Source organism: Perca fluviatilis, chromosome 20 (genome assembly GCF_010015445.1).
Source record: "Perca fluviatilis chromosome 20, GENO_Pfluv_1.0, whole genome shotgun sequence".
Taxonomy (NCBI): domain Eukaryota; kingdom Metazoa; phylum Chordata; class Actinopteri; order Perciformes; family Percidae; genus Perca; species Perca fluviatilis.
In genome coordinates, this window is record NC_053131.1 from 1,046,046 (window position 1) to 1,057,199 (window position 11,154).

General features: G+C 43.2%; 1 long non-coding RNA gene across 1 annotated transcript; it reads right to left on the minus strand.

Moving 5' to 3' along the window:
* Positions 1 to 8,534: 8,534 nt before the first annotated feature.
* Positions 8,535 to 9,441, minus strand: LOC120549750. Its single transcript, XR_005637428.1, has 3 exons — positions 9,164 to 9,441; positions 8,784 to 8,944; positions 8,535 to 8,613 (listed from the first exon to the last, which is right to left on the minus strand). It is a non-coding gene; the product is annotated as an uncharacterized LOC120549750 (long non-coding RNA).
* Between the last annotated feature and the right edge of the window lie 1,713 nt (positions 9,442 to 11,154).

Sequence of the window (11,154 nt, forward strand, 5' to 3'; positions counted from 1 at the left end):
CAACAGAAACGCCACGCTCGCGAGACGCGTGCAGTGTGTAACTGGCCTAAGGCGAGCCGAGTGAGTGAGGAGAGTGTGAGGAAGGTTTGTACGGATGGTAGTGAGAGTGATGAATGTGTGTCTGATGAGAGTGAAGTTCCCTATTACAGTAACAGTCAACAGAGGAAGTTATATGCTGCTGATGAAATTAAATGTTTCCTAAAACAAACAAAAAATCAGCAAGGTGTAAAAATTGAAGAGTTTTTTCCCGACTTGGTTCTTTTCTGCTCCTCTGTTAGATTTCACAACAGCCGAAAGGAGGTTTCTGAAATCACAGTCCAAGAGGGTTTTAGATTGAAAAAACATGTGCTTAAAGTAAAAAAACAAATACGTCTAGATGATGAAATACGCTCCAATGTTGATTAATTTATTGTTTATTGTTGTTGCTTTTAACATCTCTGGATGTTTTTAAAGTTGGGAGTTTGAATGTAAATTCAAGGAGTGTAACAAAAAGAGCCAGCATTTATGAAACCATGAGAATGAAGCACATTGATGTTTTATTTTTACAAGAAACTCATACTGACAGCAGCAACGAGGCCGACTGGAGGAGAGAATGGGAAGGGGAAGCCATCCTGAGCCATGGCTCCTCTCTGAGTGGAGGAGTGGGCTTCCTCTTCTCCAGTGCTTTCTCTCCGGTCTCACTGGAGGTCAAGCATTTTATCGAGGGGAGGCTGCTTTTAGTCAAAGCTCAGTTTGATCATTTTACGGCTGTTTTTATTAACCTGTATGCCCCAACAACTGGTGCAGAGAGAAAGATCTTTTTAGAAAAGGTAGGTGGGTTTTTTTTTATTCTTGGGTGGGGATTTTAACTGTACTGCAAATGCTCTTTTAGATCGTAACCATGCAGAGCCGCATCCAGCTTCCCAGCATGCTCTGGGGCGGCTGGTCTCCGCCCATGGCCTGGTGGATGTATGGAGAAGGATGCATGCAGACTGCCGACAGTACACATGGTCCCACCTCAGAGAGAGTAGGATCTCCTCAGCCAGACTTGATCGTATTTATTGTTTTAAACAACATTTTAATATTTTTAAAGTGTGTAATACTGTTCCTGCTGTTTTTACTGATCACTCTTTGGTTTTATGTCATGTTTTTATAAGAGATGTGAAACTGAAAAGTGCCTATTGGCATTTTAACTCGGTTTTAACTTTTGACAAAAATTTTAGAGAGGTCCTTATTTATTTTTTTGAAATATTTTTAGACAGAGAAAGGGTGATTTTAGCAGGCTTAGGCAGTGGTGGGACCATGGTAAGACAGAAATCAAACTTTTATGTCAACAGCACACCCTCAACGTCACACGTGACATCACCAGATCTATGCAGGACCTGGAGAGTGATATAGTGGAACTAGAGAAGTTAAGTGAGTCCACAGGAGATCGAGGACATTCTGAAGTCCTCAAAATCAAAAAGCTAGCTTTAGCAGACCTGCTGGACGTTAAAGTACAGGGTGCACTGGTCAGGTCCCGATTCCAGACCATCTCGGAGATGGATGCACCCTCTAGCTTCTTCTTCGGCCTGGAGAGGAAGAATGGGCAGGGGCGGGTAATCCACACGCTGCTCTCAGACACAGGGCAGGAGATCAGGAGCCGAGGCAGATAAGAAGGTGAGCTGTAGAGTTTTACTCCTCTCTGTACTCTAGTGAGTACGAGGAGCAGGAGGCTCTACACGAGGAGTTCCTGAGTGGGCTACCTCAGGTCTCTGCGGAGACCAACTCCTGTCTTGAGGCGCCCATACAACTGCAGGAGGTCCACACTGCCCTGCAGAGTATGCAGGGGACACGTGCCCCATTGATGGCCTCACTGTTGACTTTTTTAAAGCCTTCTGGGACATCTTTTCACACTATATTTTAGAAGTTTTTAATGAAAGTCTGGCCTCGGGCTCCATGCCCATGTCCTGCCGCAGGGCAGTTGTTACGCTGCTACCAAAAAAAGGAAACCTGCAGGACATAAAAAACTGGCGCCCTGTGTCTTTGCTGTGTGTGGATTACAAGCTTCTGTCCAAAGTCTTTGCCTCCAGGCTGGGGAGAGCTATGGAGCAGGTCATCCATCGGGACCAGACCTACTGTGTGCCCGGCAGGTCCATGGTGGACAATGTCCACCTCATTCGGGATGTTTTGGAGGTCTCCAGCTCGTTGGGGTTTAACACTGGTCTGATTTCTCTGGACCAGGAAAAGGCTTTTGACCGCGTTGAACACAACTTCCTCTGGAAAGTAATGGGGAAGTTTGGGTTCAGCGCTGGTTTCATAGCCAAGATCCAGGTGTTGTACAGTGAGGTTGAGAGTGTGCTGAAGTTTAACGGCAGTCTGTGTGCTCCTTTTAGAGTGTGTAGAGGCGTCCGGCAGGGCTGTGCTCTGTCCGGGATGCTCTACACACTCTCCCTAGAACCTCTCCTCTGCAGACTACGCCACTACATTGAAGGTCTGATTTTACCTGGTTTTAGTGGGAACATGGTTTTATCGGCTTATGCTGATGACGTCATTGTTTTTATTAAGAGCCAGCATGAGTTGGATATTTTAGAAAACACTGTTTCCGGTTTTAATATTTTATCTGCAGCGAGGGTGAACTGGCAAAAAAGTGAAGCCCTCGCTGTTGGTGAATGGCATGACGGTCTACCGGTTCTCCCCCAAAACCTGGTCTGGAAACGAGACGGCCTGAAGTACCTCGGTCTATTCCTCAGAAATGAGGTCATGGTGCGGAGAAACTGGGAGACCGTCATGGAAAAAATTGAAAATAAAATGAACAAATGGAAGTGGCTACTCCCTCAGATGTCTTATACAGGTAGAGTTTTGGTTTTAAATAATCTGGTTGCATCCCTGTTGTGGCACCGTTTAGCTTGTGTGGACCCCCCGTCAGGTCTACTAGCTCAGATACAGCGAAAAATGGTAGATTTTTTTTGGGGAGGTCTACACTGGGTGCCACAGGGGGTGCTGTTTTTACCAAGAGAGGAGGGGGGACAGCCGCCTGACTTGGTGTGGAGGAACGTGACCAGCTGTACCCTCAGACATGTGAGTAAACTGGGGCTGGATGCTGCTCTGTTCTTAACTGATCCTACATTTTTAAAGTTAAGTAGGTTTCCTCCTTTTTATCAGGGCGTTTTTAAATCGTGGGCCCTTTTTAACTGTACGTTGAATGATAGGTCTGACTCTCTGCACTGGTTGTTGAAGGAGCCGCTGGTCAACGGGAGCAGACTGGACATCTGCAGCTGGGTGCCCGGGCTGCTGGCAGCCCTGAACCGATCCAGGACCCTGAGCCTGCAGCAGCTGGTGGAGGCAGTAGGGCCTGGACTATCGGGGGCCGGGGCTCTGGGCTCTCTCCTGGGTCTGACCTCCATCCGGGTCACACAAGAATCCTCAACCTATGGACCCAGAAGCTGAGTGGGAGAGAGAGGATGCTCCTCATAGAGTACAGCCGGGGAGAGACTATGCCAGACCCCACAGACCCGTTCCCTAGTCTACATGAGCCCAGAGTTTGGAGAGGAGACCGGCCCCCTGCTAGCTGTCAGTAGCCCGGGCAAGCTTACCCTGCACGGAGCAGACAAAGTGACACTCTACCAGAACTGTGTGAAAGCCATCAATAAAAAAGGACTGAGTGGCAGACCCCCCACTGTCTGGAATGACAGGTGGGGACATCCTTGTCCCCAGTGGAGGGTTTTATACAAGCCTCCCCTCAAAAAACGGACCGCTGACCTCCAGTGGAGGACTTTACATGGTGCTGTCGCCTCCAATGCTTTTATCTCTGTTCTTAACCCAGCTGTTCTTAGCCAGTGCCTGTTCTGTAACCTCCGAGAGACTGTGTACCACATGTTTACTGGGTGTAAGAGACTCACTGGTTTCTTCTCTCTTTTAACATTGGTTTTTAGTCTTTTTAACGTAGTTTTTACTGAGAGGGTTTTTATTATGGGAGCACAAAAAGAAAAATGGCAGCTCCTGAATTGCCTTTCAGGTGAAGCCAAAATGGCGATTTATATCAGCAGAAATAACAGGGTGGAGAACAGAGAGGGGCAGGAGACCAGGGCAGTCTGGCTCTGTACACTCTCAGAAATAAAGGTACAGAAAAGTTAAAAAAAAGGTACAAATGCTCGTCGCTGGGGCAGTACCCCCAAGGGGAACAAACTTGTACCATATTAATGGGTACAAAGAAGTACCCCTACAGTTTGTGCCTTTTAGGTACAAATATGTACCCTTGAATATGTTCCTTCAAAGGTACAAATGGCTCGTCGCTGGGGTGGTACCCCCCGAGGTACAGCAATTGTACCCTTACCATAGGTACAGAGTTGTACCCTTTTATACTGTACCCTTTGAGAGACAATTTTGTACCTTAGCAATACATTTGTACCTTAATCCACTGGTACAAAAACGTACCCCATTAGATGGTACCAATTTGTTCTCGTTAGGACATCCCCGCCAACGATGCCATTGTACCTATTAAGTGGCAAAAATGTCCTTGTTAAATAGAAAAGAATGAGAGCAAAAGGAGGCAATGTTTTGTTCTTTCCCCACAATCAATGATTTAAAAGAAGTTAAATTGTACAAATTCAAATACTAGAAAGTGAATAACTCCCGCACACCACAATCTTCATTTGCAATACACTTTAATGACCAAAGTTAGAAAGAAAGATACAACATCTAAAGATTAGTTGATACACACCAGTGCTAAAATATTTGTACAATCTGAAAGTGTAATTTTTAAATATTCTTACACACAGTATTTCATTGTCACAAAGACATCACCATCAATTGTATATACAGTGCCTTGCGAAAGTATTCCGCCCCCTTGAACGTTTCGACCTTTTGCCACATTTCAGGCCTCAAACATAAAGATATAAAACTGTAATTTTTTGTGAAGAATCAACAACAAGTGGGACACAATCATGAAGTGGAACGAAATTTATTGGATATTTCAAACCTTTTAAACAAATAAAAAACTGAAATATTGGGCGTGCAAAATTATTCAGCCCCCTTAAGTTAATACTTTGTAGCGCCACCTTTTGCTGCGATTACAGCTGTAAGGCGCAGGTATGTCTCTATCAGTTTTGGCACATCGGAGACTGACATTTTTGCCCATTCCTCCTTGCAAAACAGCTCGAGCTCAGTGAGGTTGGATGGAGAGCGTTTGTGAACAGCAGTTTTCCGTTCTTTCCACAGATTCTCGATTGGATTCAGGTCTGGACTTTGACTTGGCCATTCTAACACCTGGATATGTTTATTTGTGAACCATTCCATTGTAGATTTTGCTTTTATGTTTTGGATCATTGTCTTGTTGGAAGACAAATCTCCGTCCCAGTCTCAGGTCTTTTGCAGACTCCATCAGGTTTTCTTCCAGAATGGTCCTGTATTTGGCTCCATCCATCTTCCCATCAATTTTTAACCATCTTCCCTGTCCCTGCTGAAGAAGAACGCCAAGCCCAAACCATGATGCTGCCACCACCATGTTTGACAGTGGGGATGGTGGGTTCAGGGTGATGAGCTGTGTTGCTTTTACGCCAAACATAACGTTTTGCATTGTTGCCAAAAAGTTCGATTTTGGTTTCATCTGACCACAGCACCTTCTTCCACATGTTTGGTGTGTCTCCCAGGTGGCTTTTGGCAAACTTTAAACGACACTTTTATGGATATCTTTAAGAAATGGCTTTCTTCTTGCCACTCTTCCATAAAGGCCAGATTTGTGCAGTATACGACTGATTGTTGTCCTATGGACAGAGTCTCCCACCTCAGCTGTAGATCTCTGCAGTTCATCCAGAGTGATCATGGGCCTCTTGGCTGCATCTCTGATCAGTCTTCTCATTGTATGAGCTGAAAGTTTAGAGGGACGGCCGGGCGTCTTTTTAGTTTTGTTTCTGATACTCCTTCCATTTCAATATTATCGCTTGCACAGTGCTCCTTGGGATGTTTAAAGCTTGGGAAATCTTTTTGTATCCAAATCCGGCTTTAAACTTCTCCACAACAGTATCTCGGACCTGCCTGGTATGTTCCTTGTTCTTCATGATGCTCTCTGCGCTTTACACGGACCTCTGAGACTATCACAGAGCAGGTGCATTTATACGGAGACTTGATTACACACAGGTGGATTCTATTTATCATTATTAGTCATTTAGGTCAACATTGGATCATTCAGAGATCCTCACTGAACTTCTGGAGAGAGTTTGCTGCACTGAAAGTAAAGGGGCTGAATAATTTTGCACGCCCACTTTTTCAGTTTTTTATTTGTTAAAAAAGTTTGAAATAGCCAATGAATTTCGTTCCACTTCATAATTGGGACCCACTTGTTGTTGATTCTTCACAAAAAATTACAGTTTTATATCTTTATGTTTGAGGCCTGAAATGTGGCAAAAGGTCGAAACGTTCAAGGGGGCCGAATACTTTCGCAAGGCACTGTATATCAAGAGCATTACAATCTAGCTCTGCCCCAGGCCGTATCAGTCCATTCCTGGTAATATTTGACTGAATAAGCATAAAAGTGCTGGCTAAAATACTTTGGAAATATCAGTTTTCCACAGAGAACCCACGTAGTGTCCACATTAAAAATGTATTTCACTCTGGAAAAAAATAAAAAAAATAAAAGAGGAATTCTCTCACCATGCAACACATCAACAAAAACATCTGCCGACGACTGTAACCAGAGCGATAAACCTCATCTACTAAATCTTTTTTTCTAAATGCCTTGTTTACACCCTCGTGTATAACAGTGACCCAAGTGCCAAAGAAAAACTTGAACTCTCATGAAGTTGGTCCAACATGTGGGACTAACTCGTGCCCCTGAGGCAGGCTTCTCGATCACATGTGGACTCAATGACTGCCAATCCACTTTTTCCAATTACCCATCTTTCAGATGTCACGTTTATAAAAAACAGAGCTTGCATTTTACCTACTGGTGATCCTGCTAGTGAGGAACCTGCTTCTGAAGATGAACATGAGCGTGTTATGTGCGATAATGATGCAGATGTCCAACCCCCCCTTGTATGGATACACTTTTATATAACTTTAAAAATAATCTTTGTAGCTTCATCCTAAAATGCAGGGGAAAAAACAATTTACCAGAATCTGTTCAGCAAGAAATACTTAGTGATGTAAACTTTCTATTTTGTTTTTTTAAGGAGAATTACGATGAGTTTTTATCTTATCATCTTAAAGAAAATGGTTTTAATGTCAAAGGATGTCCTGAACTTCAGCAGGTTTTACAGTCCAATGATTTTTTTGAGGAAGCATCAAAAGAGTTCTCTTCTCAGTTCAAATTGAAAGAATACTGTAAGTCGAGGTTAGACTTGACTGAACCAGTTCAATACACTTTAAGAGGGTCTACAGGACATAAAATAGGTAGCTTCTCCTATGTTCCCATTTCTGAGGTTTAAAAAAAAATATTGTTCCCATGAGGATGTATGGGATGACAGTCTCTGTAAATATTGAAGATGAACAGGTCTTAACTGACTTTTGTGATGGATTGTACTATAAAGAGCATCCTTTCTTCAGAGAATATCCAAATGCATTATGACTGCATTTTTATGAGGATGAATTTGAGGTAGTAAGTCCTTTGGGTTCAAACAAAACAAACTGTGCGCCTTCTACTAAACTGTAGGTAATGTACATGGAAAGTACAGGTCTCAAGTGAAGCATATTCATTTAGCGTTACTGGTGCGCTATTCCTATTTAAAGGAGTGTGGCTTAGAAGTTATCCTAAAGCCACTGCTAGATGATCTTAAAGTGCTCTCAACAGATAGGCTCACTCTCACTGTTGGTGGGGTTGATCAGAATGTCCATGCAGCCCTAGCTACCATTTCAGGGGATAACCTTTCAGCTCACATGATTGGTGGATTCAGTATGTCATTTAACTCAGGAAGAGTTTGTAGACATTGTATGGGAACATATACAGATATTAAAGACACATTTCAGGAAGATAGTTATGTTTTAAGAACATCTGACGTTCACCAGTATCACCTGGAATGTATCTGGCAAAATCCTGACAGTAGAGCAACCTATGGGGTACAGTGTAGTTGTCCATTTAATGTGCTTCCTCAATATTTCACTGATGTTTCTTTAAGTGAAGATAAAGTTATACGTGTTTCAGAAGTAACCGTTAACAATGTCAAGTATGCCACACAAGATGTTTTTGTTGTGGATGTGTTGCATGGTGAGAATTCCTCGTTTTTCAAAGTGAAATACACTCCCGCAATACATCGCTGAAGGAAGGTCAGAGTGTTCTTGTTTTTGGGTTGGTATTCAAGATTGAAAACAAAATATGAATAAAACAATGAGATCGTTGCTTCCTCTACCTTCATACACCTCGACCCCGTCTACCTTCAGGGAACAAGAGCTACGTCCCCCAAATATGGACTTCCAGTCTTCTTGGGTCACCTGGACAATTGGTTATGGTGTGTTGGGTTCACCCTGAAGAATACAACAAAGCAGACAGGGATGCAAACACGTTTGGTCAAAAAAGAGAGAGATAGTCGACAGACACCCCCAAAAAAAAAGAAATCGAAACACTAGAGTGCTAGAGATGCATACCTCTCCCATCATGATGTGATGATCCACACATTTTAAAATTGATTGAACGGAGGATGAACACCGCTCTGAAGTCCATTCCTAGAAGAGAATCAAGATAGATACTTAATTCACCCAGAAGGAAATTTTAGGCATCCAGTAGTTTACACACACACAAAAAAAATCTGATTATGCACTTTGAATTGTCTGATTTTTCCTTGCATGCGCTTATCAAAGTGTGAGTACTCTTATAATAAGCTTTTTGTAAGTACCTGGTAGATCCTCGGTGAGCGCTTCTTCTCTGGCCTCCAAGTACTGTTTAGCTAGTGGAGATTTTCCTTGAGCCAGGGCAAACACTGGGAACTATCTGGTTAAAGCCATCAGTGACACCAATGCTCGCTGTGGAGTGTACACGACCCACCTCCTCCAACAGCTGCAGAAAGACAATTAAGGAATTGACCCCGGAGGGAAAGAGGGATTACAGAGTATTTAGCAACTACAGGGCACTAATGGTCACAGCACATATCAGCTAGTGACATGGTGAAGGAGAGGGTAACAAGGTGGAAGGAAGGTGGGAGACCTAAGACTACCTGTGCGGTGAGTAGCCGCGCGCGGGACAGTGTGTAGATGGATGTGAGTGCGACAGACCTACCTGTGTTGGGTTGTGTGTTGCTTTGAGTGGAACAGGCCTCTCCGTGTCCAGGCTCCTGCATCTGTCGTACTATTTGAAGGAACTTGGCCAGCTTTTTGAACGAGTCTTTGAATAGATGGTCTAGCATTGAGTCAGTTAAGCCCAGGTGTACCGTCTCTCCATCCACTTCATTTTCTATGGAATAAATAGCACATTGAATTTGATCATTACACATGCATTATGGGTATATAAACAGTAATTGGTTGTCCACATTTATAAATTCCCACAGATTTAATTGGTACCATAGAGCAGTGTTTCTCAAATGGGGGTACGTGTACCATTAGGGGTACTTTGGAGTACTGCAGGGAGTACATGACTTTTTAGCAAAAATGCTAATTTAAAAATGTCATGAATAATTCCTAAAATAATTATACTATAGTAATGAATACATTAAGCGATATATTCTAAACAATTGAAATGTAGCATTTAAATGTTTGTTGAAATAAGGTTGTAGTTTAGGGAATCTATCACTGCCGCTGTATTCTTCCTCTTTATAGAGACTTTTTTTGCTACCAAAAATGTTTTGCGCTGGTCAGGGGTACTTGGCTTAGAAAGCAATTCAAAGGGGGTACAATATTAAAAAAAGGTTTGAGAAACACTGCCATAGAGAACAAGACGCGGGAATTCCACACAACACAGACGCCATCTTCTAACTTAAACTGTGTTACACAGCTCCACGTGCACAAATGGAATCGAACATCATCTAACATCTTCAACTTATAAATATACAACACCCGTACACTAAACACTTACATAATGTATTATCTACATAGCTGCAGCACTATTTGGGCATCAACTTAACTTTAACTCAACTTTTCAGTTGAGTACGTTGGCTGTACGAAGGACACGAGCTAGCCAACGATAGCTGTAGCCAACTGTAAGCTAGCTAGCTAGCTAGCCGAATTGACTGGCAAACGTTAGCTAGCTAAGGTCAGCTAATGTTAAGCTTTCTTCTTTACAATCTTTCCAACTAGCTACATGTAACGAACGTTAGTGGTAACTTACAAATGAGTCCCGATATAATGTTAGCTTGATCTAACTGTAGCTAACGTTAGCGTAATTAGCGTTAGCGTAACGTTAACGTTAAGTAACGGCCGGCGTAAAGCGTAAGCTAATACGTTAGCAAATGCTGATCAGCCAACTTTAATCAGCGGCCGCAAGTGTCACTTTCAAATGTACATTAGCTAACGACAGTATTACTCACCTCTGAATTTCTGCGCTTCTCCATCTGTCATAGTTAAACCACCTTCTATCAACGTTTGGATCCGCTCATCTGAGGGTAAAGTTGGCAGGGACATTGTTGAGCTGCCAAGCGTCCTGCAGGTTCCAGAGACTGCCGCCAATCCGAATGAAAGAAAGAGGCGTGGCCACTGACCTAGAACGCGAATACCGGCGCGAAAAAACAATATAATATTGGTCTGTAATATTAGACAGACCAACAACGGGACAATTTTAACAATTTTCGCCATCTTATTCATCACCAAATTCACTTCTGACAACGTTTTAGGCGAGAAATGAACTGTTTAGATTTCGAATATAGGCAGTCTTGTGAAAATTGATGCCGAATTGACAATTTGCTTCAAAGTTTTCGGAGTTGAGAAGCTCCATGACGTGAGGGGACAGCCGGCAGGCGCATGCCGGGGCCGCTAGCTTGTCACTCGGCCATGTCCTGCTCAGAGATACCGCTGTAGGCCGGAGGTCTCTCAGACCGCTCTCGTTAATAAGAGTATTTTATTTCGCCGTTGATGGTTCATTTGTTTCAATATCACAACACATGTCCATCATAAGATTAATGGGAACCTGTGGGTAACTGTCTTTTCGGAGTTATATTAAACTCCACAAGCTGGCCGATCACACACACACACACACACACACACACACACACACACACACACACACACACACACACACAGGCAGGGGAGAGAGATACCCGTTTCGATTCGGCAGACTTG